This window comes from Somniosus microcephalus, unplaced genomic scaffold (assembly GCF_052327205.1).
Source record: "Somniosus microcephalus isolate GS21.2 unplaced genomic scaffold, FLI_Smic_1.0 unresolved_chr1, whole genome shotgun sequence".
In the NCBI taxonomy this organism is placed as follows: domain Eukaryota; kingdom Metazoa; phylum Chordata; class Chondrichthyes; order Squaliformes; family Somniosidae; genus Somniosus; species Somniosus microcephalus.
The window spans coordinates 52,703,124-52,721,516 of NW_028225179.1; the positions used below are offsets into that span (position 1 = coordinate 52,703,124).

The following is an 18,393-nucleotide window of genomic DNA, read 5'->3' on the forward strand; positions in this document are numbered from 1 at the left end:
CAGATCCTTGCGGCACCCCGCTGGTCACTGCCTGCCACTCTGAAAACGAGCCGTTTATTCCAACTCTCTGTTTTCTATCCGCCAGCCAGTTCTCTATCCACGTTAATACTTTGCCCCCAATCCCATGAGCCTTAATTTTGCATGACAATCTTTTGTGTGGAACCTTATCGAAGGCTTTCTGGAAGTCAAGGTACACCACATCCACTGGCTCTCCCCCATCTATTTTACCAGTTACTTCCTCAAAAAATTCCAGCAGATTAGTCAAACACGATTTACCCTTTGTAAATCCATGTTGACTCTGTCCGATCCTTTCCCCATTTGTCAAGTGCTCCGCTATTTTATCCTTAATAATGGACTCTAGCATTTTGCCCACAACCGATGTAAGGCTTACTGGTCTATAATTCCCTGCTTTCTCTCTACCCCCCTTTTTAAATATTGGGGTAACATTAGCTACCCTCCAATCCACGGGTACTGTTCCCGAGTCAATGGAGTTCCGGAAGATGATCCTTAGAGCATCTGCTATCTCCAGGGCCACCTCCTTAAGTACCCTAGGATGTAGTTTATCAGGCCCCGGGGATTTGTCGGCCTTCAGTCCCCTCAACTTACCCAACACCATATCCCTAGAGATACTAATTTCTGTCAGCTCCTCCCTCTCATTAGTCCCTATGTTTGCCGATATTCCTGGGAGGTTATTTGTGTCCTCCTTTGTGAATACAGAACCAAAGTATGAGTTTAATTGGTCTGCCATTTCCTTATTCTCCATTATATATTCTCCCGAATCGGACTGCAGGGGACCGACTTGGGATTTTACCAGTCTTTTCCTCCTGATATACCGATAAAAGCTTTTGCAGTCTGTCTTTATTTTTGCTGCAAGTTTACTTTCGTATTCTATTTTCCCCTTCCTGATTAATCCCTTTGTCCTCTTCTGCTGTATCCTGTACTGCCCCCAATCTTCCGGTCTGGTGCTTTTTTTTGCCAGTTGATATGCCCTTTTTTTTGATTTTATGCTGTCCCTAATTTCCCTCGTTATCCACGGTTGAGTCACCTTTTTAGGTACCTTCCCATACACTCGCTGCTGTCCGGTAGCATCAGTCTGTGTAACCGTGGGAGAGAGAGAATGGAAAGTCACTGGAAGGCTTGTTTCTGTCAGCAGCAATGGTACAAGAGCAGCCATTCTAAAGTGAAAAGCAGAACACATTCCAGGAGACAGTCCAGGAGACAGACAAACGGAGTGGAGATCTGGAAGACTGACCAGAAAAAAAACAAGGAGGACACCAACTCATAATTCATCTCTCTCTCTCCCGAAGCAGAAGAATTGAACATTCTGAGTTTTGAGTTGCACCACTGAGGTTGTACAAGTCTCTCTCTGTAAAACTTGTATTATTATGTCAATAAAACGATTTGTTTGAAAAGTTTGAAGCTTCATTTCCCAAGGAATTTTCTGAATCGGGCTGCATTGGTTCCGAAGGCCGGCTCTGCTTTCGCAGAGCTTGACTGTCGGGAGGTCTCGCAGGTCTAATTGTATCGACTGGTTTCAAAGCACCAACTCAGATTGGGGCGTATGGGACATGTGGCCCAGGAAGAGTGGTGGTAGCAGAGCACACTTAGCAGTTTAAGTGGCTGAAAGTGAATGTTAGATTAAGGAAATACCGCAGGAAAATTATAATGAAGTTGAAGGGGGAAAGTAAAGGAGTGCTATTGATTGTGGAAGGAAGAAAAGTCTGCGTTATGTTTCGGTTTGGAGCCGAAGTTGCTGCGGCCAGAATGCAGATTATTAATCACTATACGAGCACGGCACCACACATCAACAACTGGAGCTCTGCAAAGTATCGCATGGCACTGCTTAGGAAACATGGATTTTTGATGAAGAGTCCAAAATCAGCACCGCCAGAAATACAGAAGCGGTGAAATTCAACGGAGGCCTCGCAGCCACTGGAGCCTTCATCCAGAATGGGAACTGGTGCAGGCACAGTTACATTTAAAAGAATTGTAGCCTTTTCACACGAGAAGAAACTCACCCCTGGAGATTCTATAAAAATAGGCCCCGCTGGGAATCGAACCCAGGATCTCCTGTTTACTAGACAGATGCTTTGACCAGCTAAGCCACGGGACCGAATGCTGGCGCAATTTCTCGCCCCCACTCACTGATGTCTATCAGCTTCCGGTCACTGTCTTCTGGACTCTCAGGCCGTTTCTTATTTCTCCAGCTCTCTTGTCCATTCCGCCATATGTCCCATTGCTCTCTGTATCTCCCGCTTAATTTATCTCAGTGTCAATCTGTGAGGTGATTCTGAATGATTACCCTATGTTTGTGTCTTACCTATATAAATAAATCGGTACTTCTGTCTGTCATTCTGTCTGTCATTCTGTCTGTCATTCTGTCATCGCCTGTGCGTCTGTCGGGCTATGCGCTCGAAAGTTACAGGGCGTACCTACGCACGCGTTACCTCCAAAGAAAGCTTACGCTTCAGAGACGGTTTTAAGTGTATTTACTTTTCAGTCGGACGAAAAGTGTTCGCGCCTTATGCAAAAAACCTTCAGCAAAAAACCTTCAAAATTAAACTCATTATCTGCTAGCATTGATTGACTGACATCAAGGTTCCACCAATCCTGTTCCGTCACGATTCACCAATCCTACAGTACGGTCCCCTGATGGTTGGCCAATCGGTGTGTGTGTGGGCGGGACTATTCGTTTTCATCTCGGGGATGTGGCAGCCATTCTTTCACTAAGCTTCCAGCTCAAATGACTTCAGCTTCCAGCTATAACGACTTTCAAAGTTAGTATCTCTTTTAAAAATAACATAAGATTTACCAAAAACGTTTTATAAGTACTTTCACTTTCATTTTTCAACCTTTTAAAAGGTAGACATACAGGGACACAGACAGGGCCCTAAGCCTGCCACTCGATTTAAAATGTTGCCCAGCACCAGATTCACAAAGGGACACAGACAGCGCCCCAAAGCCATAAGTAGTTTCACTTTCATTTTGCAAGCTTTTAAAAGGTAGACAGACAGGGACACACACAGGGCCCTAAAGCCTGCCACTCGATTTAAAATGTTGCCCAGCACCAGATTCACAAAGGGACACAGACAGGGCCCCAAAGCCTGGCACTCGATTTAAACTGCCTGCCCCAAAACAGCCCCGGCAACGCCGGGCTCCCCAGCTAGTATGAAATAAATGGGGGGATCAGACAACTCTTCCTCTGACACTGGGGAACAAATCAGCCAACAGTTATACCACGATATTGTTTACTGTGATGCAGCAAATACAATATTCCAGCTTAAAAGTTTCAGTTTCAATTCTGTGCAAAAGAAACTGTGACTCCAACGTGTTTCCAATAGCCTGCCTTTTAATCTGACGTTACAATCGCCACCATTGCACCTCAAGGTGATTCATAACTAATAAGCAGAGAAGTCAAGCACTGAAAGGGTATTTGTAGAAAGGGTTGTGAGACTGTGGAATGCACTGGTCCAGCAAGCAGCAGATTTAAAACAAGGTTTAAAAACCGGCAGCCTGTGGGAGGAAGGGGGCAGAGAGGCAAGAGAGACACAGGAAAGATCAACTTGGAAACTATTGACCCCGAATCTACTTTAAATCCCCCCACTGTATTTAAACCCATTTAATGTCAGATTCACAAATTGATGCATGTGAGCAATATAGGACATTTATCGCTGTCTCTGGTCTAAAATAACTGCTTTATTATTTGATCCCACCCGCTGCGTTTAGGCTCTACCCTGAATATTTATCTCCGACCTAGAATCAGTTTGTAATCTGGAGACAAGGTTTCTGCAGCCGGCGGGCAGGGAGCAGAGGCTGTGGCTGATCTGTGTCATGTGGGAGCAGAACACAATGTTTCTGCTGTTTATTTTCATTACCCTGCAGAATATTCCATACTGTTCTCAACATCTTACATACCGTTAAATATCGGAAGTTTTCTTTTATTGTAATGATCGCTGCGATTCTTCTGGACTTGCTGAATTTGCAGCAAATTAAATATCGCGAAACCGTCATCGCCAACAATAAACAGGGTCAGCGATTTGAGAACTTAGTATCTTGGAGCCGACATTGTCCCGGCTGCGATGGCCGAGTGGTTAAGGCGTTGGACTTGAAATCCAATGGGGTTTCCCCGCGCAGGTTCGAGCCCTGCTCGCAGCGGGCTATCTCATTATGATAATTAACTACTTCAAATAATTTATTTTCTTCAATCTGCTCCCTCTTGGAGGATTTTGGAATTTTCAATGCCGCTTTTAAGGAAACTAAAGGATTGCCGAGACAACTGGATCACTTACTTCAAGAAGGTTTGCTGACCGAATTTCAAAAGTTATCTGCAGATTGTCTGGAAGCTCCAGATAAGGAGGCCTCGACAGTCTCTGAGGTACCTTCCCATACACTCGCTGCTGTCCGGTAGCATCAGTCTGTGTAACCGTGGGAGAGAGAGAATGGAAAGTCACTGGAAGGCTTATTTCTGTCAGCAGCAATGGTACAAGAGCAGCCATTCTAAAGTGAAAAGCAGAAGACATTCCAGGAGACAGTCCAGGAGACAGACAAACGGAGTGGAGATCTGGAAGACTGACCAGAAAAAAAACAAGGAGGACACCAACTCATAATTCATCTCTCTCTCTCCCGAAGCAGAAGAATTGAACATTCTGAGTTTTGAGTTGCACCACTGAGGTTGTACAAGTCTCTCTCTGTAAAACTTGTATTATTATGTCAATAAAACGATTTGTTTGAAAAGTTTGAAGCTTCATTTCCCAAGGAAATTTCTGAATCGGGCTGCATTGGTTCCGAAGGCCGGCTCTGCTTTCGCAGAGCTTGACTGTCGGGAGGACTCGCAGGTCTAAATGTATCGACTGGTTTCAAAGCACCAACTCAGATTGGGGCGTATGGGACATGTGGCCCAGGAAGAGTGGTGGTAGCAGAGCACACTTAGCAGTTTAAGTGGCTGAAAGTGAATGTTAGATTAAGGAAATACCGCAGGAAAATTATAATGAAATTGAAGGGGGAAAGTAAAGGAGTGCTATTGATTGTGGAAGGAAGAAAAGTCTGCGTTATGTTTCGGTTTGGAGCCGAAGTTGCTGCGGCCAGAATGCAGATTATTAATCACTATACGAGCACGGCACCACACATCAACAACTGGAGCTCTGCAAAGTATCGCATGGCACTGCTTAGGAAACATGGATTTTTGATGAAGAGTCCAAAATCAGCACCGCCAGAAATACAGAAGCGGTGAAATTCAACGGAGGCCTCGCAGCCACTGGAGCCTTCATCCAGAATGGGAACTGGTGCAGGCACAGTTACATTTAAAAGAATTGTAGCCTTTTCACACGAGAAGAAACTCACCCCTGGAGATTCTATAAAAATAGGCCCCGCTGGGAATCGAACCCAGGATCTCCTGTTTGCTAGACAGACGCTTTGACCAGCTAAGCCACGGGACCGAATGCTGGCGCAATTTCTCGCCCCCACTCACTGATGTCTATCAGCTTCCGGTCACTGTCTTCTGGACTCTCAGGCCGTTTCTTATTTCTCCAGCTCTCTTGTCCATTCCGCCATATGTCCCATTGCTCTCTGTATCTCCCGCTTAATTTATCTCAGTGTCAATCTGTGAGGTGATTCTGAATGATTACCCTATGTTTGTGTCTTACCTATATATATAAATCGGTACTTCTGTCTGTCATTCTGTCTGTCATTCTGTCTGTCATTCTGTCATCGCCTGTGCGTCTGTCGGGCTATGCGCTCGAAAGTTACAGGGCGTACCTACGCACGCGTTACCTCCAAAGAAAGCTTACGCTTCAGAGACGGTTTTAAGTGTATTTACTTTTCAGTCGGACGAAAAGTGTTCGCGCCTTATGCAAAAAACCTTCAGCAAAAAACCTTCAAAATTAAACTCATTATCTGCTAGCATTGATTGACTGACATCAAGGTTCCACCAATCCTGTTCCGTCACGATTCACCAATCCTACAGTACGGTCCCCTGATGGTTGGCCAATCGGTGTGTGTGTGGGCGGGACTATTCGTTTTCATCTCGGGGATGTGGCAGCCATTCTTTCACTAAGATTCCAGCTCAAATGACTTCAGCTTCCAGCTATAACGACTTTCAAAGTTAGTATCTCTTTTAAAAATAACATAAGATTTACCAAAAACGTTTTATAAGTACTTTCACTTTCATTTTTCAACCTTTTAAAAGGTAGACATACAGGGACACAGACAGGGCCCTAAGCCTGCCACTCGATTTAAAATGTTGCCCAGCACCAGATTCACAAAGGGACACAGACAGCGCCCCAAAGCCTGGCACTCGATTTAAACCGCCTGCCCCAAAACAGCCCCGGCAACGCCGGGCTCCCCAGCTAGTATGAAATAAATGGGGGGATCAGACAACTCTTCCTCTGACACTGGGGAACAAATCAGCCAACAGTTATACCACGATATTGTTTACTGTGATGCAGCAAATACAATATTCCAGCTTAAAAGTTTCAGTTTCAATTCTGTGCAAAAGAAACTGTGACTCCAACGTGTTTCCAATAGCCTGCCTTTTAATCAGACGTCACAATCGCCACCATTGCACCTCAAGGTGATTCATAACTAATAAGCAGAGAAGTCAAGCACTGAAAGGGTATTTGTAGAAAGGGTTGTGAGACTGTGGAATGCACTGGTCCAGCAAGCAGCAGATTTAAAACAAGGTTTAAAAACCGGCAGCCTGTGGGAGGAAGGGGGCAGAGAGGCAAGAGAGACACAGGAAACATCAACTTGGAAACTATTGACCCCGAATCTACTTTAAATCCCCCCACTGTATTTAAACCCATTTAATGTCAGATTCACAAATTGATGCATGTGAGCAATATAGGACATTTATCGCTGTCTCTGGTCTAAAATAACTGCTTTATTATTTGATCCCACCCGCTGCGTTTAGGCTCTACCCTGAATATTTATCTCCGACCTAGAATCAGTTTGTAATCTGGAGACAAGGTTTCTGCAGCCGGCGGGCAGGTAGCAGAGGCTGTGGCTGATCTGTGTCATGTGGGAGCAGAACACAATGTTTCTGCTGTTTATTTTCATTACCCTGCAGAATATTCCATACTGTTCTCAACATCTTACATACCGTTAAATATCGGAAGTTTTCTTTTATTGTAATGATCGCTGCGATTCTTCTGGACTTGCTGAATTTGCAGCAAATTAAATATCACGAAACCGTCATCGCCAACAATAAACAGGGTCAGCGATTTGAGAACTTAGTATCTTGGAGCCGACATTGTCGCGGCTGCGATGGCCGAGTGGTTAAGGCGTTGGACTTGAAATCCAATGGGGTTTCCCCGCGCAGGTTCGAGCCCTGCTCGCAGCGGGCTATCTCATTATGATAATTAACTACTTCAAATAATTTATTTTCTTCAATCTGCTCCCTCTTGGAGGATTTTGGAATTTTCAATGCCGGTTTTAAGGAAACTAAAGGATTGCCGAGACAACTGGATCACTTACTTCAAGAAGGTTTGCTGACCGAATTCCAAAAGTTATCTGCAGATTGTCTGGAAGCTCCAGATAAGGAGGCCTCGACAGTCTCTGAGGTACCTTCCCATACACTCGCTGCTGTCCGGTAGCAACTGTCTGTGTAACCGTGGGAGAGAGAGAATGGAAAGTCACTGGAAGGCTTGTTTCTGTCAGCAGCAATGGTACAAGAGCAGCCATTCTAAAGTGAAAAGCAGAACACATTCCAGGAGACAGTCCAGGAGACAGACAAACGGAGTGGAGATCTGGAAGACTGACCAGAAAAAAAACAAGGAGGACACCAACTCATAATTCATCTCTCTCTCTCCCGAAGCAGAAGAATTGAACATTCTGAGTTTTGAGTTGCACCACTGAGGTTGTACAAGTCTCTCTCTGTAAAACTTGTATTATTATGTCAATAAAACGATTTGTTTGAAAAGTTTGAAGCTTAATTTCCCAAGGAATTTTCTGAATCGGGCTGCATTGGTTCCGAAGGCCGGCTCTGCTTTCGCAGAGCTTGACTGTCGGGAGGTCTCGCAGGTCTAATTGTATCGACTGGTTTCAAAGCACCAACTCAGATTGGGGCGTATGGGACATGTGGCCCAGGAAGAGTGGTGGTAGCAGAGCACACTTAGCAGTTTAAGTGGCTGAAAGTGAATGTTAGATTAAGGAAATACCGCAGGAAAATTATAATGAAATTGAAGGGGGAAAGTAAAGGAGAGCTATTGATTGTGGAAGGAAGAAAAGTCTGCGTTATGTTTCGGTTTGGAGCCGAAGTTGCTGCGGCCAGAATGCAGATTATTAATCACTATACGAGCACGGCACCACACATCAACAACTGGAGCTCTGCAAAGTATCGCATGGCACTGCTTAGGAAACATGGATTTTTGATGAAGAGTCCAAAATCAGCACCGCCAGAAATACAGAAGCGGTGAAATTCAACGGAGGCCTCGCAGCCACTGGAGCCTTCATCCAGAATGGGAACTGGTGCAGGCACAGTTACATTTAAAAGAATTGTAGCCTTTTCACACGAGAAGAAACTCACCCCTGGAGATTCTATAAAAATAGGCCCCGCTGGGAATCGAACCCAGGATTTCCTGTTTACTAGACAGACGCTTTGACCAGCTAAGCCACGGGACCGAATGCTGGCGCAATTTCTCGCCCCCACTCACTGATGTCTATCAGCTTCCGGTCACTGTCTTCTGGACTCTCAGGCCGTTTCTTATTTCTCCAGCTCTCTTGTCCATTCCGCCATATGTCCCATTGCTCTCTGTATCTCCCGCTTAATTTATCTCAGTGTCAATCTGTGAGGTGATTCTGAATGATTACCCTATGTTTGTGTCTTATCTATATATATAAATCGGTACTTCTGTCTGTCATTCTGTCTGTCATTCTGTCTGTCATTCTGTCATCGCCTGTGCGTCTGTCGGGCTATGCGCTCGAAAGTTACAGGGCGTACCTACGCGCGCGTTACCTCCAAAGAAAGCTTACGCTTCAGAGACGGTTTTAAGCGTATTTACTTTTCAGTCGGACGAAAAGTGTTTGCGCCTTATGCAAAAAACCTTCAGCAAAAAACCTTCAAAATTAAACTCATTATCTGCTAGCATTGATTGACTGACATCAAGGTTCCACCAATCCTGTTCCGTCACGATTGACCAATCCTACAGTACGGTCCCCTGATGGTTGGCCAATCGGTGTGTGTGTGGGCGGGACTATTCGTTTTCATCTCGGGGATGTGGCAGCCATTCTTTCACTAAGCTTCCAGCTCAAATGACTTCAGCTTCCAGCTATAACGACTTTCAAAGTTAGTATCTCTTTTAAAAGTAACATAAGATTTACCAAAAACGTTTTATAAGTACTTTCACTTTCATTTTTCAACCTTTTAAAAGGTAGACATACAGGGACACAGACAGGGCCCTAAGCCTGCCACTCGATTTAAAATGTTGCCCAGCACCAGATTCACAAAGGGACACAGACAGGGCCCCAAAGCCATAAGTAGTTTCACTTTCATTTTGCAAGCTTTTAAAAGGTAGACAGACAGGGACACACACAGGGCCCTGAAGCCCGCCACTCGATTTAAAATGTTGCCCAGCACCAGATTCACAAAGGGACACAGACAGGGTCCCAAAGCCTGGCACTCGATTTAAACCGCCTGCCCCAAAACAGCCCCGGTAACGCCGGGCTCCCCAGCTAGTATGAAATAAATGGGGGGATCAGACAACTCTTCCTCTGACACTGGGGAACAAATAAGCCAACACTTATACCACGATATTGTTTACTGTGATGCAGCAAATACAATATTCCAGCTTAAAAGTTTCAGTTTCAATTCTGTGCAAAAGAAACTGTGACTCCAACGTGTTTCCAATAGCCTGCCTTTTAATCTGACGTCACAATCGCCACCATTGCACCTCAAGGTGATTCATAACTAATAAGCAGAGAAATCAAGCACTGAAAGGGTATTTGTAGAAAGGGTTGTGAGACTGTGGAATGCACTGGTCCAGCAAGCAGCAGATTTAAAACAAGGTTTAAAAACCGGCAGCCTGTGGGAGGAAGGGGGCAGAGAGGCAAGAGAGACACAGGAAAGATCAACTTGGAAACTATTGACCCCGAATCTACTTTAAATCCCCCCACTGTATTTAAACCCATTTAATGTCAGATTCACAAATTGATGCATGTGAGCAATATAGGACATTTATCGCTGTCTCTGGTCTAAAATAACTGCTTTATTATTTGATCCCACCCGCTGCGTTTAGGCTCCACCCTGAATATTTATCTCCGACCTAGAATCAGTTTGTAATCTGGAGACAAGGTTTCTGCAGCAGGCGGGCAGGGAGCAGAGGCTGTGGCTGATCTATTTCATGTGGGAGCAGAACACAATGTTTCTGCTGTTTATTTTCATTACCCTGCAGAATATTCCATACTGTTCTCAACATCTTACATACCGTTAAATATCGGAAGTTTTCTTTTCTTGTAATGATCGCTGCGATTCTTCTGGACTTGCTGAATTTGCAGCAAATTAAATATCACGAAACCGTCATCGCCAACAATAAACAGGGTCAGCGATTTGAGAACTTAGTATCTTGGAGTCGACATTTTCGCGGCTGCGATGGCCGAGTGGTTAAGGCTTTGGGCTTGAAATCCAATGGGGTTTCCTCGCGCAGGTGTTGAGCCCTGCTCGCAGCGGGCTATCTCATTATGATAATTAACTACTTCAAATAATTTATTTTCTTCAATCTGCTCCCTCTTGGAGGATTTTGGAATTTTCAATGCCGGTTTTAAGGAAACTAAAGGATTGCCGAGACAACTGGATCACTTACTTCAAGAAGGTTTGCTGACCGAATTCCAAAAGTTATCTGCAGATTGTCTGGAAGCTCCAGATAAGGAGGCCTCGACAGTCTCTAAGGTACCTTCCCATACACTCGCTGCTGTCCGGTAGCATCAGTCTGTTTAACCGTGGGAGAGAGAGAATGGAAAGTCACTGGAAGGCTTGTTTCTGTCAGCAGCAATGGTACAAGAGCAGCCATTCTAAAGTGAAAAGCAGAACACATTCCAGGAGACAGTCCAGGAGACAGACAAACGGAGTGGAGATCTGGAAGACTGACCAGAAAAAAAACAAGGAGGACACCAACTCATAATTCATCTCTCCCTCTCCCGAAGCAGAAGAATTGAACATTCTGAGTTTTGAGTTGCACCACTGAGGTTATACAAGTCTCTCTCTGTAAAACTTGTATTATTATGTCAATAAAACGATTTGTTTGAAAAGTTTGAAGCTTCATTTCCCAAGGAATTTTCTGAATCGGGCTGCATTGGTTCCGAAGGCCGGCTCTGCTTTCGCAGAGCTTGACTGTCGGGAGGTCTCGCAGTTCTAAATGTATCGACTGGTTTCAAAGCACCAACTCAGATTGGGGCGTATGGGACATGTGGCCCAGGAAGAGTGGTGGTAGCAGAGCACACTTAGCAGTTTAAGTGGCTGAAAGTGAATGTTAGATTAAGGAAATACCGCAGGAAAATTATAATGAAATTGAAGGGGGAAAGTAAAGGAGAGCTATTGATTGTGGAAGGAAGAAAAGTCTGCGTTATGTTTCGGTTTGGAGCCGAAGTTGCTGCGGCCAGAATGCAGATTATTAATCACTATACGAGCACGGCACCACACATCAACAACTGGAGCTCTGCAAAGTATCGCATGGCACTGCTTAGGAAACATGGATTTTTGATGAAGAGTCCAAAATCAGCACCGCCAGAAATACAGAAGCGGTGAAATTCAACGGAGGCCTCGCAGCCACTGGAGCCTTCATCCAGAATGGGAACTGGTGCAGGCACAGTTACATTTAAAAGAATTGTAGCCTTTTCACACGAGAAGAAACTCACCCCTGGAGATTCTATAAAAATAGGCCCCGCTGGGAATCGAACCCAGGATCTTCTCGTTAACTAGACAGACGCTTTGACCAGCTAAGCCACGGGACCGAATGCTGGCATAATTTCTCGCCCCCACACACTGATGTCTATCAGCTTCCGGTCACTGTCTTCTGGACTCTCAGGCCGTTTCTTATTTCTCCAGCTCTCTTGTCCATTCCGCCATATGTCCCATTGCTCTCTGTATCTCCCGCTTAATTTATCTCAGTGTCAATCTGTGAGGTGATTCTGAATGATTACCCTATGTTTGTGTCTTATATGAAATAAATGGGGGGATCAGACAACTCTTCCTCTGACACTGGGGAACAAATAAGCCAACAGTTATAACACGATATTATTTACTGTGATGCAGCAAATACAATATTCCATCTCAAAAGTTTCAGTTTCAATTCTGTGCAAAAGAAACTGTGACTCCAACGTGTTTCCAATAGCCTGCCTTTTAATCTGACGTCACAAACGCCACCATTGCACCTCAAGGTGATTCATAACTAATAAACAGAGAAGTCAAGCACTGAAAGGGTATTTGTAGAAAGGGCTGTGAGACTGTGGAATGCACTGGCCCAGCAAGCAGCAGATTTAAAACAAGGTTTAAAAACCGGCAGCCTGTGGGAGGAAGGGGGCAGAGAGGCAAGAGAGACACAGGAAAGATCAACTTGGAAACTATTGGCCCCGAATCTAATTTAAATCCCCCCACTGTATTTCAACCCATTTAATTTCAGATTCACAAATTGATGCATGTGAGCAATATAGGACATTTATCGCTGCCTCTGGTCTAAAATAAATGCTTTATTATTTGATCCCACCCGCTGTGTTTAGGCTCTACCCTGAATATTGATCTCCGACCTAGAATCAGTCTGTAATCTGGAGACAATGTTTCTGCAGCCGGCGGGCAGGGAGCAGAGGCTGTGGCTGATCTGTGTCATGTGGGAGCAGAAGTACGACGCCAACGTTAAAAAGGGGCTCACGCGGGACCTTTCGTAAATTTCAATCTACAATCCCTCAAGCGAGATTCATACCCATTCACTGAAGTGTCACTCTGTCTGGAATACAGACCGAATCAACTGATTATCAAATGTATATTCAAATAGGTTTGTCATGTATTGTCCATTGCATTTTGACTGATTCAGGTAAGCAGAGTATTGGAGACAGCAGTTTTGCATTCCCAATACCAATGCTCTGTCACGCGTGCCCGCAGTTCCTTTTCCATTCCAAACCGTCTTTTTACTGTCAATGATTTGCCCGGAATGTGCTTGGAGAAGTGTTAGAATCGCAGTACAGCCCTTCTCAATGTCGCTTCCTCTAAATTTCCGCTGATGATTTTCACCAGTGTAAGATTCATCAGCTTGAGCTATTGTTTAATTTGTTCTCGGCATTAACTGTGCTGATCCTTTAACTTGTCCCACTGCACGTCATCTCCAAATTTGTCGATTGTACCTCGAGGGCACTTTTCATACGTAAATCTGCAACATCTGCCAGAGAACGATTCAGGTTCAGCTGTTCCAAAACAATGAGTCGGCCATATTACCTACACGCTACAGATGTAAACCTCTGCGCTCCTCTGCTTCAATGATATCTTGTTACGCAGCGATGGGCAGTTTACGCTCTCTGAGGTTGCAATTGCTGCTTTCCACCAGCAGAGGGCGCTTGGAGGGAGCGGGGCCGGACAGGCGGCCTGAATGTTGCTGCTGTCGCGGTCACACTCACTCTGGGAGCTGGGGAACAGCAAACAAACTCATGGGGATGATAGCAAAATACTGCAGATGTTGGAAATCCGAAATAACAACAGAAAATGCTGGAAAAACTCAGCAGGTCAGGCAACATCCGTGGAGAGAAATTTGAGTTGACGTTTCGGGTTTGACCCTTCTTCAAAACTGGAGAGAAAAGGAACTAGATCGAAGGCAGGGCTGCGATCGGACAAAAGAATAAAAGAACCAAAAGAAGTAAAAGAGATTAGAAGCTAGACGAGATGGTAATAGGCTGCATCTGAAATGCAGCTCCTAACTGTTGCTATTGACCGAGGCATCGTTGCAGGATCCTGTAATGATCTCTCACACTGTCGGTATCTCTGTAGAGTTTAATTGTGTACAGAACTCTTGTCCGTTTCGCCATGTGTCTCATTGCTATCTGTATCTACCGCTTTGTTTATATCTGTGTCAATCTGTGAGGTGATTCTGAATGATTACCCTGTGTTTGTGTCTTACATGAAATAAATGAGGAGATCAGACCATCCTTCCTCTGACACTTGGGAGCTAATGAGCCAGCCTTTATAACAAGATATGTTTTATTGTGATGCAGCATATACAATAGTCCATCTTGAAAGATTCCGGTTCAATTCTGTGCAAAAGAAACTGTGACCCCAACGTGTTTCCAAATCGCCGCCTTTTAATTTGACGTCAGAAACGCCACCATTGCACCTCAAGGTGCTTCATAACTAATAAACAGAGAAGTCAAGCAGTGAAAGGGTATTTGTAAAAAGGCTTGTGGGACTGTGGAATGCTCTGGCCCAGAGAAGCAGAAATAAAACAAGGTTTAAAAACCGTCAGCGTGTGGGAGGAAGGGGAGAGTGAAATAACGAGCCACAGGTAAGATCACCTTAGAAACCATTGGCTCAGAATCTGCTTTAAATCCCCCTACTGTATTGAAACACATTTAATGTCATATTCACACATTGATGCATTGAGATTTAACGCTGTCTCTGATCTAAAATATCTGCTTTATGTATGTGAAATTCTCATTGCCGAGATTAAACAATCAGTGCAAGGTTAGTGGTTCTTTGGTCTAGGGGTGTGGTTGTCATTTTGGGAATTCACATCAATTAAAATGCAAGAGGTACCGGGTCCAAATTCTGGACGCGCCCCAACATTTTAATAGAACCACTTTCCTCGGCCTGGAGACATTCCACAAATCTTCAAATAATAACTGCCAGAAAAACAGCTTGTGTTCAGTACATCGCAATAAAACGGCAATTTTATTCTTTAAAGCAGGAATTCCGTCCCAGAAGTGCTGAAACTGTGAGGTCAATGTGTAAGTCCGTTTGTTTCCAGAAGCCTGCTCCATGTTTTCCACATTGTCAATCTGGGAGCTCGGCAGGACATGCGGTAAAGGGGACTTTATTAAAGGTTGTTTCTACCATTTGGAAACAGAAATACTGAACTAACGAGCCACAGGTAAGATCACCTTAGAAACCATTGGCTCCGAATCTGCTTTAAATCCCCCTACTGTATTTTGTATCAGTCTTTACAGTAGAGGACACTAAAAATATCCCAACACTGGACAAACAGGGGGCAATGGGGGGGGGAGGAGCTAAACACGATTAAAATCACTAAGGAGATGGTACTCAGTAAAATAATGGGACTTAAGGCAGATAAATCCCCCGGACCTGATGGCCTACATCCTAGGGTCTTGAGAGAAGTGGCGGTAGGGATTGTGGATGTATCGGTGATTATTTTCCAGATCACCCTGGACTCAGGAAAGGTCCCAGCAGATTAGAAAACTGCTAATGTAACACCCTTATTTAAGAAGGGAAGTAGACAAAAAGCTGGAAACTATAGACCAGTTAGCCTAACATCTGTGGTTGGCAAAATGTTGGAGTCCATTATTAAGGAAACAGTAACAGAGCATTTGCATAAACATAATTCAATAGGACAGAGTCAGCATGGTTTTACGAAGCGGAAGTCATGTTTGAGCAATTTGCTCGAATTCTTTGAGGATGTAACATACAGGGTGGATAAAGGGGAACCAGTGGATGTAGTGTATTTGGACTTCCAAAAGGCACTTGACAAGGTTCCACACAAAAGATTACTGATCAAGATAAAAAAATCACGGGGTTGGGGGTAATACACTGGCATGGGTGGAAGATTTGCTATCTAACAGAAAACAAAGAGTTGGTATAAATGGTTCGTTCTCGGGCTCGCAATCAGTAACTAGTGGTGTTCTGCAGGGGTCAGTGCTGGGACCCCAACTCTTTACAATCTATATTAACGATTTGGAGGAAGGGACCGAGTGCAACATATCCAAGTTTGCCGACGATACAAAGATGGGAGGGAAAGCATTGAGTGAGGAGGGCATAAAAAACCTGCAAAAGGACGTAGACAGGCTAAGTGAGTTGGCAGAGATTTGGCAGATGCAACATAATGTTGGAAACTGTGAGCTTATGCACTCTGGCCGAAAAAATCAAAGAGCAAGTTATTATCTAAATGGAGAGAAACTGCAAAGTGCTACAGTACAAAGGGATCTGGGGGTCCTGGTGCATGAAACACAAAAAGTTAGTATGCAGGTGCAGCAGGTGATCAGGAAGGCCAATGAAATCTTGGCTTTTATTGCAAGGGGGATGGAGTATAAAAACAGGGAAGTCTTGCTGCAGTTACACAGGGTATTGGTGAGGCCACACCTGGAATACTGCGTGCAGTTTTGGTTTCCATATTTAAGAAAAGATATACTTGCTCTCGAGGCGGTTCAGAGAAGGTTCACTCGGTTGATTCCAGAGATGAGGAGGTTGATGTATGAGGAAAGGTTGAGTAGGTTGGGACTCTACTCATTGGAGTTCAGAAGAATGAGAGGCGATCTTATCGAAACATATAAGATTGTGAGGGGACTTGATCGGGTGGATGCGGTGAGGATGTTTCCACTGATGGGTGCGACTAGAACTAGGGGGCATAATCTTAGAATAAGTTGCTGCCCTTTCAAAACTGAGATGAGGAGAAACTTCTTCACTCAGAGGGTAGTAAATCTATGGAATTTGCTATCCCAGAGAGCTGTGGAAGCTGCAACATTAAATAAATTTAAAATGGAGATAGACATTTTCCTAGCAGATAAGGGAATTAGGGGTTACGGGGAGAGGACAGGGAAGTGGACGTGAGTCTACATTCAGATCAGCCATGACCCTATTGAATGGCAGAGCAGGCCCGAGGGGCCGGATGGCCTACTCCTGCTCCTATTTCTTATGTATTGAAACACATTTAATGTCATATTCACACACTGATGCATTAGAGCAATGAGATTTAACGCTGTATCTGATCTAAAATATCTGCTTTATGTATGTGAAATTCTCATTGCCGAGATTAAACAATCAGTGCCAGGCCTGCTTTTAACATGGTAAGTGGTGAATTAAATAAAATTAAAACTTTTTTCCACAGGTTTATTATTTTTAAATACTTAAATGAAAGGTACGTTTATTTTAAGCCGCGTTAAAAACAGTAATTATTTTTTTCAAAGTTTAAATTTTTTTTAAATAGTTATTTTATGTAATTTATAGTTATTTTAAAATTGTGATGTTTTCTAAAAAAATGTTGAAGTTTTAGTTAGGTTTTCGGGCAGATCTCTATTCATTGATTTGTCAGGTCTTCCTGTCAAATCTGATAATAAAGATTCCGTGCTACGATTGGCTCTCCATTGCCCACGTGATCCCAGGGGACTCTTCGAACTAATGGCGCCACTGGGACATGCAAGCACTGCGCGCCAGCAGCTGGAGCAGGCCCAGGATCAGAATCCCACGCGGGCCCACAGCACAACGGCAGGCGCGCTAGGTAACTGCAGGTCGGGGGCTTCCACGCATGGGAAGCCTCCGACCCGAATTTCTGGCCCATAGTAGGCCCAGAGATTCGGGTCCCAACGCGTGAGTATGCACGGGGTACTCACGCGTAGATCCGATGGAAGGGCCGATATCTTGCATGCACCGCGCATGCGCGGGAAACCGGCACTTCCGATCCTCTGAACGAAGTGGTTCAGAGGTGGAACGCGCGCGCAGGGGAGGCGGCGCGTGCGCTTTGAACATAGTTTTTTTTTACAGGTTTTCACGCAAGGGTAAGCCTGTAGGATTTACACATTTGAAAAGCAGGCGTAAGGCCTGCTTTTTAAAGGTAAGTGGTCAATTAATTGAAATGAAAACATTTTTTCCACAGGTTTATTATTTTTAAATACTTTAAAGTAAGGTAAGTTTATTTTTAGCCCCGTTTTTTTATAAAATTATTTTTTTCAAAAATTTAAATTATTTTTAAAATAGTTATTTAATGTAATTTAAAGTTTATTTAAAAAGTGTGATGATTTGTTAAAATTTATTTGAAGGTTAACTACTGTTTTGGGGACCGGAGTATTCATAAGTTTGACAGGTCTTTCTGTCAATCTTATGAATGGGCTTTTCCCTCCTCGGATTGGCTGCCCATGGCTCACGTTATCCAAGGGGACGCATCGCACTAACTATGCCGCTGGAACACGCAAGCACAGCGCGCCGGGAGCTGGACCGGGCCACAGAGAGGAAATCCACGGAGCCCTAAAGCTCAACTGCCGGCGCGCAAGGTAAGTGTAGGTCGGGGGCTTGCACCCACGGGAAGCCCCCGACCCGAATTTCTGGGACACATAAAGACAAACAATTACAGTACTTTCAGCAATCAATCACCTGTGATGGATGTAAGTATATTTGTGTATGTCCATGTTAGATACAAATGTATTTGTGAGTTGCTATTGTGTTAGATGTAAATGCTTTTGCACCTCTGTTCATTACAAATA

General features: G+C 44.3%; 5 non-coding genes across 5 annotated transcripts; 2 read left to right on the top strand and 3 right to left on the bottom strand.

Annotated features, from left to right (window-relative positions):
• Window positions 1-2,039: 2,039 nt before the first annotated feature.
• trnat-agu (transfer RNA threonine (anticodon AGU)) lies at window positions 2,040-2,113 on the bottom strand. The gene has a single exon. It is a non-coding gene; the product is annotated as a tRNA-Thr (tRNA).
• A 1,960-nt stretch (window positions 2,114-4,073) lies between these two features.
• On the top strand, window positions 4,074-4,155 carry trnas-uga (transfer RNA serine (anticodon UGA)). The gene has a single exon. It is a non-coding gene; the product is annotated as a tRNA-Ser (tRNA).
• Window positions 4,156-5,361: 1,206 nt separating this feature from the next.
• On the bottom strand, window positions 5,362-5,435 carry trnaa-agc (transfer RNA alanine (anticodon AGC)). The gene has a single exon. It is a non-coding gene; the product is annotated as a tRNA-Ala (tRNA).
• Window positions 5,436-7,254: 1,819 nt separating this feature from the next.
• On the top strand, window positions 7,255-7,336 carry trnas-uga (transfer RNA serine (anticodon UGA)). Its single transcript has one exon. It is a non-coding gene; the product is annotated as a tRNA-Ser (tRNA).
• A 1,206-nt stretch (window positions 7,337-8,542) lies between these two features.
• Window positions 8,543-8,616, bottom strand: trnat-agu (transfer RNA threonine (anticodon AGU)). Its single transcript has one exon. It is a non-coding gene; the product is annotated as a tRNA-Thr (tRNA).
• Between the last annotated feature and the right edge of the window lie 9,777 nt (window positions 8,617-18,393).